This window comes from Sciurus carolinensis, chromosome 16 (assembly GCF_902686445.1).
Source record: "Sciurus carolinensis chromosome 16, mSciCar1.2, whole genome shotgun sequence".
NCBI lineage: Eukaryota > Metazoa > Chordata > Mammalia > Rodentia > Sciuridae > Sciurus > Sciurus carolinensis.
In genome coordinates, this window is record NC_062228.1 from 42539265 (window position 1) to 42551616 (window position 12352).

Consider the following 12352-nt stretch of genomic DNA (forward strand, 5'->3'; position numbering starts at 1 on the left):
TGCCACCAATGCCTGATCTGAACACCATCTTCCCACCCTGTTCTCTTTTCCACCTGAAGCTGGAATCCAGACACCTGGCCCACCTGATTCCATCTTTATTAGGCTGACTCTAATAAAGCACCTGCAGCTCAGCTCTGTGTGCCTGAGGTCTGTGTGCTGTGTGGAGGGTGTGTGAAGCCTGGTAGGAGATCTTGGGAGATGGTGAGGACAAGTGACATGTGTGGTCACTCAGACAGGCAGAACCAGGATAAATGTAGGCCTTGCCTCTCACTCCCTGGATGACCACGGGCAAGCCATTTGGATCTTCTGAAACTGTAAAATGAGGATGGTGTGAGGATTAAATAATGTACATAACTGCAGTCTTCACCAGCCTGGAAGGATAAAAATGGAGTCAAGAGCTACTGATGGCATATGTGGGTTCTGGTCCTTATCACAGTTGCAGGGCCTTTAGCCCTTTAAAGGTCAATCCAGTCATTGTTGAGTGACTCAGGAAATGACCTGGTGCACTCATCACAAATCCTCTTGGTCTCCTAGTGGCAGTTGCCATTTTCTACTTAGGTTGATGTCTTCCGAGGAGGCTGACCTCCCTGCAGGGATATCCCATGCCACTGCTGCTCTTGGGTTCTTCCCTTGGCACTGGAGACCCATATGGCCTTGGCCTGGAGGATGGAAGAAAGAGAGTGGATGGCAGAAGTTCACTCTGAAGGCTGGTGTCATGGAAGGAGCTCAGGCCCTGAGGTCTTCCCCATAGGGTGTGCTACCTGGGACAAGTGTCATGACCCTCTGAGCTTACTTCTGAAAATGTCAAATGGGTAATTTCATTTACCAGGAAGCTACAAGGAAGGGACTAGATTTTATTTCTATTTTCTAGACCCTAGAGCAGTGCTAGGCTCTTGTGACTAGGGGCCTCAAGAAAAGTGACATAATCAGTAGTATCTCTCTATCTTCTTGAACCACATTCAGACAGCTGAACTTGGGACTTGGGGCTAACAGGCTGAAGTCTTGAGTCCTGGTTATTCTCTGAACATGAGCATTTTATTTTTGAAACTGTTTTTTATTTCTGTGATGCCCAGGGCCTCACACATGCTAGGCAAGCACTCTACTACTAAGCCACCCATCAGTCCTTAACATAAGTATTTTAATTCACCTGTTTATTCATTCAACACCTTGATTTTATATCTGCCAAATGCTGGGCCCTCTTCCAGACTAAGCATTAAATGCACAGGTCATATTAAAAGGATTAACATATTACTGAGAAGTATAAAATAAAATTTGAATAGATGAAAGGTTAAATGATGCCCTTGTGTGGGGTGAATTTATATGGTAGAAATGTCAAAGACTGGGCTGAAGGTCGTGGGTTCAGTGGTAGAGCACTTGCCTAGCACATGTGAAGCACTGGGTTTGGCTCCACATAAAAATAAATAAAGGTACAGTGCTCACTTACAACTAGAAAAAAGAAAGAAAAAGAAATGTCAAAGACTCCTGCTGGGTGCTTTGGTGTATACCTGTAATCCCAGAGACTCAAGAGGCTAAAGCAGGAGGATCTCAAGTTCAAGCTCAGCCTTTACAACTTGTTTCAAAATAAAAACTACAAAAAGGCCTGGGGATGTGGCTCAATGGTTAAGGGCCTCTGGGTTAAATCCATGATACCAAAGGTAAATAAACAAATAAAAAGTTAAAAGAACTGGGGACTCAATGGTAAAGTGCCCCTGGGTTCAATCCCTAGCACCAACAAAAAAATAAAGCAAAAATAAAGCAAAACACGATTCTCAAACCACCTAAAAAAATCTGTGTTCTAATATAGATTGAGCTACAGTTTAAAAGAGTAAGTGCTCTAAATCAACTAAAGAAATTTAAAACAAGAAGAACTTCAAGCAGAATCTTTTTTTTTAAAAACCAGGTATTATAACCTGGGTAGTAGACTACAGTTTATAAATAGTTTTAATAGGGGAATAGATAAATGGCCATTGTGACAGAAGAGAAAGTATACAAATAGACACAACATCAGTTAAAGATATAAAAGCGGCAGTATATTGATTCATGGAAAAACATATTATTTTTTTAAATGGCATTGAGAAAAATGATCAACTATTTATAAAGTCAAATTGGACCTGCCCAGTCTCTCATTGTAGAGTAATGATTTAATTGGCATAGATCCAAGTGGGTGATTGTTCTTTTGAGATGTATCTCTCTCTCTCTCTGTCTTTCTCCCCCTCTTTGGCCTTCATGATATGACAGTGTTTTGGTTTTTCTATTTTATTGGAAAATCTTTCTCCACTTATTTTTCCCGGTTACTTGTGTCCTATAACAAGGATCACTCTTTTTTCTATTTCTACTCATTTTCTTAGTGATATTATCTGACTTTGTTACTTTTTCTACACCTTCTAAATTAAAATCTCCAGCCCTAGTATTTCTAGGAGAAATTCACAGTTTCTGAGTTCACCAGACAGAGTCTGTGTCCAAGGTGGCAAAGGTAGCTGTATTTGCAGGACAAGAGAGTTTCACAGAGAAAGGAAACTCCAGGATTTTGCAGAAAGTCCCAATAGGGTCTTCAGTGAATACTGCTCAGTGTATGCATGTGAGAAAACAGTCCAAGACGAGGGATCTTAATTCATTTTCTGTTGCTTTAACAGAATATAGCAGATAGAATGATTTATAAATAACAGAATGGATATCTAGTAGGCTTACCGTCCTGGAGCCTGGGGGGGCCAAGATGGAGGGGCTGCGTCTGCTGAGGGTCTTCTCTTTGCCTCATAACATGGTGAAAGACGTACCTCACGTGGAGAAAGAGATAAAGATAGAGAGAGAAAGAGAGAGAGAGAGAGAGAGAGAGAGAGGAGAGAGAGAGAGAGAGAGAGAGAGAGAGAGAAGAGGGTTGGGGTGATATTGGGGAAACCCAGCACCTTGTACATGCTAAGTGTATGCTTTACCACTGAGCTATATCCCAGCCCTGAAGTCACTTTTATACCAAATCCACTCTCACAATAATGAGCCCAGAGCCCACTCCTGTGATATGACAGCAATTTTTTTATGAGGGAAGTGTTCTCATGACCGAATCACCTCCTAAATGTCCCATTTCTTATGGAGTAAATAATTCCATGCATGTATGATGATGTCAAATGAAGCTACCTGTTATGTATAACTATAACATACTAATAAAGCATAAAAGGCCCCATCTGCTAACACTATTGCATTGGAGATTAAGTTTCCAACCCATGAACTTTGGAGGACACATCTGAACCATACTAACAGAGAATAACCACCTAAAATACCTAAAAGTAGCAAGGGAAACAACCTCTGGAATTTACACAGGGCTGGAAGTAGTTTGTGTTCCTACTGGCCAGAGAAGAATATCCTAACTTATTCATGGATCATTAAGTTGTTCATCCAAAAAGGCTTTATATCAGTACTGATATATTCACCTTAGCATATGGCTGCATTTGTGCCCACCTTAAAAGACTTTTAAAAGGCTTAAAATGGCTCAAATTATTTCCAAATAACTTGATTAAATAACAGAACATTATTCAAGAATGTTTACAGAAGCACATAACAATTCAGCACCTAAAAAGTTAAATTTCATAATCTTTGCATCCAAAAAATAATTACCAGACATGCAAAGGAAAGTATGCCTTATTATCAGAAAGTCAATCAACATAAACAGACTCAGAAATGACATGATAGAGAACAAAACATTTTCAAAGTTACTCAAATTGTATTATATGTTCAAGAAGGGGAAGAGCATTTGCACATGGAATCTGAAACAGATACAAAAAAAGACTCAAATCAAACTTATATGGATACAAAATAAATTCCACTGGATGGAACTAATAACAGATTAAACACTGCAAAAGAAAATGTTAATGTGTTTGAAAGAGAGAGTAGCGGACATTATCCAAAAGAAGAAAAGAAGGTTAAAATATGACAAAAAGACCAGTAAGCTACAGGACAACCTGGGAGGCGAGTCCATAGTTCACTGGAATCTCTTAGAGAACAAGGGTCCCACATTTTCCAAATTTGATCAAAAACAATCTACGTACCAATCTACAAAACTCAATTGATGTTAAGATTAAGAACCAGGAAGAAAAGCTATCCTTAGGCACAATCATAAGCAGATTCTTTAAAAGCAAGAATTAAAACAAATCTTAACAGCATCCAGAGAAACAGAGAAACTAGGGTAAGAATGACAGCAGGTTTCAGGTAGGAAACAGACTTGCTCCTGAGGGGGCCCTGAATCCTGGCTCAAGCCCCTCTTGGCCAAAGCGATCCCGCCTGGACAGGGAACTGCTGGGAAACTTGCCTGTTGGTGCCATCCAATGGGCTTGCCCACCTTGTTCTCACTTGATTCTGAAACAGCCCCGAATCTTGACCCCACAGCTGCGGTCTGGGAGCAGATCTGCATGGTCAGAGACCCTCCGGAAGATAAGCCCATACATGCCACCACGCCAAGACTGCCCACCTTGGTCCCACAGGGGATTCTGCATGGCTCTGAACTCTGCTCCAACCCCTCTCCACTGTGGTCTGAAAGCGGTTCTTCTTGTCCGGAGACCTGGAAGGACGCAAACCCCTGAGGGTCCCTAAATTTGGTCCCCACTACAAATCTTGAAATAGCCCTATAAACCAGCTCCAGCCCCTCTCGACTGTGGTCTGAGAGCAGACTTGTCTACCTGAGAGCCTGCTAAGAGACACATGTGCCAGTGATCCCAGAGTCTTGGCTGTGGATCTTTGGCTTTGTCTATTATCTACTTCTCCTACTTGACTTGGATACGGTTTTATTGTACACCCCAAAGATTCGTGTTCTGGAATCTTTGTCTTCTTCTTTTTAAAAAAATTTTATTGAATTATAAAAAATATAATATATTTTTAATTGGTGCATTATAACTATACACAATGATGAGTTTGTTACATATTCCTACAGGTACACAACATGAAAATATAAATTGCTCAATATCATTCACCTGTATCTCCCCTTTACCTCCCACAATCCCTCCCACAGGTCCCTGTCCTCTATTCTACTGGTCTCCCTTCTACTGGGAGACACCCCCCACATACCCTTTCTCCTCTCTAGTTGGAAGCTTTGTCCTTACTGTAATGATTTCAATATGGAAGACCATTAAGAGATGATTAGAGTATGGGCATATTATCCTCTGAGAAGATTAATATAGACCTTGAAGGACGAGGTTTAGTTCCCAAGAAAGTGGATTATGAAGAGTCTGGCCCCTCCCTGCTCTCACACTTCCTTGCTCATACATGTGATCCTGCTGCAGGTGGCTGGTTCCCTTTCCACTTTTCTGTCAGTTGTGGCACAGTCAGATGCTGGTGCCAGGCTGTTTAGACTTTCCAGGCACCATAATCATGAGCCAAACAAATCTCTTTTCTTTTTAAAGTACCCAGCCTCAGGTATTTTGTTATAGCAATACAAAATGAACTAAAATACCTCCTCTATCTTGATTTTTCAGGGGACACAAGGGTGAATTAAAAAAGGCATTGATGAATAACACCAGTACTGACTTGTTTAAGTCTCCAGTGGTGCTGCTGTTAGGGTTTGGATGTGGAACGTCCCTCCAAAGCTCATGTGTTGAAAGCACGGTTCCCGGTGCACCAAGGTTCAGAGGTGGGACTTTTAGGCAGTGATTAGAACATGAGAGTTCTGATCTCATCACTGGGTTAATCTATTTCCTGAATTAAGCAGAGTGGATGGCCTCCTGGTGTTTGCCACACTATATGTTTACAGTGACTGTACAGAAAGAGGAGGCAGGTTACTTTACTCCCTGCACACCTCAGTCCAGGCCTGATCTGTATTGTGAATGGGGACACATTCTAAAAAAATGATAGTTGAATTGCATGTATTACTGGAAGGTGGGAGAGTTGGAGAAAGTAGGTCACTGGGGGCATCCTTGAGAGGGTTTATCTTCTTCGCAGCCCCTTCTCTCCCCGCGCTCTCCCCGTTTCCCAGCTGCTATGAGCTGAGCACTTTCCCCCACCATGCCCTTCCGCTACACTGTTTCTGTCTTGGAGCCAGCTGACCATGGACTGCATCCTCTGAAACCAGGAGCTAAACTAGACCTTTCCTTCTCTCAGTTGTTCTTGTCAGGATGCAAAGCTGACTAACACAGCTGCTCATATCCACATTTCCACCCAGGCTGCCTTATTGCTTCTGACTCACAGTCCTGCCCCAGGTGGTAGAACCAATGTCAGGGGTCACCACTTGGTCTTTCAAGTTATAATCACTCAAGGAACCCCTGTGAGTACCCTTCCAGTCATAAGTACACTTATCCTCACACGTACCTGGGAACTGGGGAAATGTGCACTATGTTGGTCTTTGACACATTGGAAACATTGCAAGCCAGTTTGGGACCAGGAGTTTATATGACTTCCTTCTGAAAAGGGCTTATAGAATGTAAGGTCCTTTGGTATATGGCCTGCTGGTGTAATGAAATAAAGGAAAACTAAGTCATGGAGTAGGTTAAACCATGAGTGAACAGAGCTAAGGAGCTGCTGGACTTCTTATTTTATTGTGATCTGCAAGCGGCCCTACGTGCCAGCAAGCAGGAACTTTTCACTATAAAAATACAAGATATTTTTCTCCTGTTAATGTGTAACTTTCCTTCCTGAATAGTGTCATAAGTTTCTTGGAAAAATTCTGTTTGCAGAACTGAGAGCTAGTGGGTTGTGTGCAGCAGGTGTTATATTGAACTTTGCTACACCTGATTTCCTCACAAGAGCTATCTGTAGAAAAACATCCACAAGGACAAGATGGAGCCATAGTACAAATGGAGTCACTCACGGCAATCGATTTGCTTCACTATGAACTCTAGGAAGGTCCAGTTTTATGGCTTTCAAATTGCCAGGTGGGAGGGATCTGCTGCTGCTAGTCTGGAGTTTTTAGGGTTAGATGGTATTTGAAATTTTTAGGACTGATTGATTAAATGTCCCCATCCTAGGTCTCAGGGTTCACATTCCTTTTCTGTCATGTTTCTGACTTTATCAAGAAATAAAATCCACTCTGAAATCAGGAACAAGACAAGGATGTCTACTCTTACTACCCCTATTCAATATGGTTCTCAAAACTGAGGCCAGGGAAATTAGGCAAGAGAAGGAAACTAGAGGAATAAAAATAGGAATAGAAGACGAATTATTTTTGTTTACTGATGACATGATCCTACATCTACAAGATTCAAAGAATTCTACCAGAAGACTTCTAGAGCTGATAAATGAATTCAGCAAAGTAGCAGGAAGATTAAAGATCAACATTCATAACTCAACAGCTTTCCTATACTCCAAAAGCAACCTTCTGAGAAAGAAATCAGGAAAATTATCCCTTTTACAATAATCTCAGGGGGAAAAAAACTACCTTGGGAATTAAATTAACCAAGGAGATGAAAGAGCCCTACAATGAAAATTATAGAACACTGAAAAAGGAGGTTGAAGAAGACCTTAGAAGATGGAAAGACCTTCCAGGCTCTTGGATAGGCAGAATTAATATTGTCAAAATGGTCATACTACCAAAGGTGTTATACAGATTCAATGTAATCCTTATCAAGATGCCAATGACATTCTTCATATAACTAGGAAAAAAAAAAACAGTCTTAAAATTGACTTGGAAGAATAAGAGACCCAGAATAGTCAAAGAAATCCTGAGCAAGAAGAGGGATGCAGGAAGCATCACAATACCTGATCTCAAATTATACCACAGAGCTATAGTAACAAAAACAGCATGATTAATATGAAGACCAATGGAATGGAATAGAAGACATAGCAATAAACTCACATACTTACTACCATCTGATACTTGACAAAGGTGTCAAAAATATATGTTGGAGGGGCTGGGGTGTGGCTCAGTGGTAGAGGGCTTGCCTAGCATGTTGTGAGGCACTGGGTTCAATTCTTAGCACCACATATAAATATATGAATAAAATAAAGGTCTGTCAACATCTAAAAATATTTTCAAAAAATGTGTGTTGGAGAAAAGACCACTTTTTTTTTTAACAAATGGTGTTAGGAAAACTGAATATCCATATGTAGAAGAATAAAAGTAGATGCCAGTCTCTCACCCCATGCAAAAGTCAAATCAAATGGCTCCAAGACCTAGGAATTACCAAAGACCAAAAATTTGCAACTGCTAGAAGAAAACGGGGTCAACACCCCATCATATTGGTCCTGGCACCGACTTCCTTAATAAGACCCCAAAAGCTCAAAAAGTAAAATCAAGCATCAATAAAGGGCCATGCCATCAAATTAAAAAGCTTCTGCATGGCAAAGGAAATGGTTAAGAGCGTGAAGAGAGAGCCTACAGAGAGATCTTTGCCAGCTGCTATTTGACAGGGTAATTAACATACAGAATATATAAAGAACTCAAAAAACTTAACACCAAAAAGTCAAATAACCCTATAAATAAATGGGCAAAATAACTAAACAGACATTTCTCAAAAGAAGAAACCCAGATGGCTAGCAAATACATACAATTTTTAACATCTCTAGTAATTAGGGAAATGCAAATCAAAACTACACTAAGATTTCATCTCATTCCAGTCAGAATGGCAGCTATCAAGAATACAAATAAAAATAGATACTGGCGAGGATGTGGGGGAAAAGGTACGTTGTTGGAAGACTGCAAATTAGTGCAACCACTCTGGAGAGCAGTATGAAGATATCTAAAAGAACTAGTAATGGAACCATCATAGGACCTCCCTATCCCACTCCTCAGTATTCATCCTAAAGAACTAAAATCAACATATTGCAGTGATACAGTCATGTCAATGTTTATAGCAGCACAATTCACAATAGACAAATTATGGAACCAGCCCAGGTACCCATCAATAGATGAATGGATTAAGAAAATGGGGTATATATACATAATGTTTTACCATAATGAAGAATGAAATAATGGCATTTGCTAGTAAATGAATGGAACTGGAGACTATCATGCTAAGTGAAATAAGCCAGACTCAAAATCAAGGGTCAAATTTTTTCTCTCTTATGTGGAAACTAGCAAAATAATGAAAAGAAGGTGGTGGTGGTGGTGGGGATTGGACATCATAAAGAAGTAGGGAAGATCAGCGGAATAGAAGAAGACCAAGAGGGAGGAAAGGGAAACTGGAAAGGCGAGGAAAGGTGGAATGAATTTAACAAAATCACATTACATGCATATCTAAATATACCACAGGGAATTCCACCTTCGTGTGTGTGTGGAAAGCACCAATCAAGGAAGAATAGTGGATGAGCAAGGAGATGATCAGTGGAGAAGAGAGGGAAGGGGAGGGAGGGGAGGGAGGGGGAGGGGAGGAAGGTGGGGGAGTCGGGGAGGAACAGGGACTGGAGTGGGTCAGATCCATGCATACATGATTCTTCTGGGATGAATCCAGCTACTGTGTGTAACTACAATGCTCTAATTAAAAAAAAAAAAAAACAAAAAACCTCACACACAGCACAAAATCCAGGTAATAAGTTCTCCTTCTCCACAAGGAGCAGGTACAGAAACCCCAGGTTGTGGCTGAAAATTTTAGGATACAACAAACTGCAGGCATTTAATTCGTCTAACCTTTCAGGACAGAACTTCAGATGTCGAGCTGACGTTTTTTGTGATGTTAAATTCAAAAGTAGGCAAAATGTCAAATTTTATGGAACTCTCTTTATGGAAGCTAACAGTGCCAGACACCTTGAGGATATGTGTGTGTGTGTGTGTGTGTGTGTGTGTGTGTGTGTGTAGGTGTGAGAAAACCCCACATAAAAACACTTGGATATCGAAGTGTTTAGTTCACCCTAGGAAGCTTGTGGGGAGCAGAAAATGGGAGGTCATGAGAGAGTGTCAGTCAAATGTTGGAGTTTTATGAACTGAAGTTCCCTTGGGAAACAAGACACCACAAATACACCATTAAAATGGTAAGGTGTAGTTACAGTTGAGAAGCAGTCATTTCATTCAAGGAAATTTCTTTCTGACTGTGCAGAGCAAGGCCACAGATATGAACTGTCACAGGATGGTTATAATAAAAAAAAAAAAAGAAGAAGAAGAAGAAAAAAGAAAGAAAATTCAACTCAGGCGGTGGACTCCTTTGCAGCTCTCTAATGGCACTTGCAATAACAACCCCTAAGGTTTAGTCCAGGGGTCTTTCCAGCTACTAGGTGTCAGTCTGGGCTCCCTACCCCAAAGCAGGCCTGAGATGAGCATTGCTGCGCATGCATTTCATTTGGAAGGTGATGCTGGCGGCAACAGTGAAGGACCTAGGAAAGTAAGGCAGGCAGGAAGAAAAAGCCACTACTTCAGTACAGTGTCAAGAGGACCGCTGTGGGCATCCCAGGTTTGTCGTGCCAAGTTCTCTAGAGAAGAGTACAGTACACCTCCGAGAATCCTCCATCTGTCCGCTCTCATTGCACATGGATTAGATAGGGATGTTACTCTAACTCCTTCATACTTCCCAGTTGAACATGAACATGTCTTGCATGAGATTCCAACAAGAATGGTGGAGGTGAGATCATGTCAACGTGAAAGGAGCTGCAGTCTACACAGAACTGTCCACCTGCCCACAGGTGAGTATGTGGTGAGGCCAAGCAGGTGTGAATTAGGCAGTGGCAGCATTGGGTAACAGTCATTCCGTACATATAGAGGTAGTATGGATTATAGAATGCCCTTCATATATTCAATCATGGAGTAATTTTTAAAATAACTTGCCATTAGATTTTTGCTGTATAGCAACACACATACCTTAATTATTTTATGCTACAATGAGATTAGAAGATTTTTGCCACAGTTAACTTTACAAATAAGCAGAAATGGCATATAAAGGGGCTCAGTGCATTTCTGAATTGAATACGTTATATTAGTGAAACTGATCTGTAGTAAGAATTTGAGTCAGAGAAGATGGCAAGATCAAAATGGAATGTATTTTTTTCATTTTTCAGAGGAAATATGTTGTGCTTCTTACGACTGAGAAACAGTAAACTTTAATTTTAATAAAATATGATAAATAAAATGCTTTGAAATAACATAATCACCAATTTTGTTCTAGAAAATATGACTTTTATGTTCCCCAAAAAAGTTAATTCAAGGACTCTGTACATGCTGTTTGGTTTACTTGCTGATGAATGACTATTTGTTACTCTGGGCATTTTTGTTTCATTTTAAATTGACACACACAGCTGTACATGTTTCCTGGACACAGTGTAAGGTTTTGATAGATATATACATTATGTAATGATTAAATTAGGATATTAGCATATCTGTCATTTCAAACATTTGTCATTTCTTTGTGGTGGGAAAATTCAAAATCCTCTCTTCTAATTATTTTGGATTGTACAAAACAATATTGTTGACTATAATCACCCAAATTATTGCAACAGAACAGCAAGACTTATTCCTCCTGCCTAATTATAACTGTATACTCGTTGACTGATCTTTCTCCCTTCTGAGCCCCTGGTAATCACTGTTCTACTCTCTACTTCTATGAGATCAACTTTTCAAGAGGACACATAAAGAATTTTTGATGCAGTCTTTAGGGTATATAAGGACACCGCACTGGGCTCCAATCCCCCAATTCTCAAGCCCCTAAACTTGTTCTTTTTCCCATCACACATATCATAACATATAAGATGAATATATCTTACTATATAGGCCCATACTGGAGGTCTACGGAGGGTAGAGGTTGTTGTCTCATTGCATTCTGATGTGTCCCTCGCACCTACAATATAGTGCCTGGAATACAGTAGAAATTAATTGAATATTCTTGAAGCTGAAGACCAATAGGACACCACTGATTCTCTACCCATTGTTTAGGATTCTGGAAACTGTATCCAGATGCTTTCCTTACTCTCCTTTAAGCTTATATTTCTCAGTCTCTAAGTTATGATTTCTTCTTAAATCACACTTTAAAAGTGAAAGCCAGGTGGTGAGATAGCTCAGTTGGTAGAGTGCTCCCCTAGCAAGCACAAAGCTCTGGGTTCAATCCCTGGCACCGGTGGTGGGGGGATGGGGAGGTGGGGGAGAAGGCCAAGCTTCCATTGTCATCAGCCTCATTCTCTCACTTTCAGACATTAGTGTCCTTTGATCAAACACTACTGAGTCTAACTACTTCCACATTTCACAGACATGCTTCCAGAGAATGTTATTTATTGACCATATTTAATGTTTTAGTTATTACACATCTCACAACTGATTTTCTAGGATAATTTTTTTATTATTGTAAACAAATGGGATACATGTTGTTTCTGTTTGTACATGGCGTAAAGGTATACCATTTGTGTAATCATAAATTTACATAGGGTAATGTTGTTTGATTCATTCTGTTATTTTTCCCTTCCCCCCACCCCTCCCACCCCTCCCACCCCTCTTTTCCCTCTATACAGTCCTTCCTTCCTCCAT

The 12352-nt window shown here is 40.4% G+C and overlaps 1 pseudogene; it reads left to right on the forward strand.

The window, feature by feature from the left end:
• Nucleotides 1–5696: 5696 nt before the first annotated feature.
• LOC124967636 (uncharacterized) lies at nt 5697–5818 on the forward strand (annotated as a pseudogene).
• Nucleotides 5819–12352: the final 6534 nt, after the last annotated feature.